Genomic DNA, 554 nt, shown 5'->3' with positions numbered 1-554 from the left:
GCTCTGAAGTGTCCATGGTGGTGCTCGGAGTGGAGGTGGGGTTAACCCCAAGTATCGCATCCAGCTCTTTGTAGAATCGGCAGGTTGCGGGGGGAGCACCCGAGCAGCCGTTTGCGTCGCGGGCTTTGCGGTAGGCACTCTGCAGCTCCTTCACTTTAATCCTGCACTGCAGGGCGTCCCGGTCATGGCCCCTTTCCATCATGTCCTTTGATACCTTCCCGAAGGTATCGTAATTCCTACAGCTGGAGCGCAGCTGGGACTGGACAGCTTCCTCCCCCCAAACACTGATGAGGTCCAGCAACTCGCCATTGCTCCATGCTGGGGCTCGCTTGGCGCGTGGAGGCATGGTCACCTGGAAAGATTCGCTGATAGCACTCCACGCCACGCCTGGCTGAGCAAACAGGAAGGGGATTTTTAAAATTCCCGGGGAATGTCAAGGGCAGGTCACATGGTTGGTTACCTGAGGCCAGGGCAGTAGAGTTTGAACTGATGACCAGAGTGGCTAGAACAGGCATTGTGGGATACTGCCGAATACTTCTGGAGGCCAGTCACAG

This window comes from Terrapene carolina, unplaced genomic scaffold, assembly GCF_002925995.2.
Source record: "Terrapene carolina triunguis isolate 2854851 unplaced genomic scaffold, T_m_triunguis-2.0 Scaffold53, whole genome shotgun sequence".
NCBI classification, from domain to species: domain Eukaryota; kingdom Metazoa; phylum Chordata; order Testudines; family Emydidae; genus Terrapene; species Terrapene triunguis.
This window is presented reverse-complemented; position numbering follows the sequence as displayed.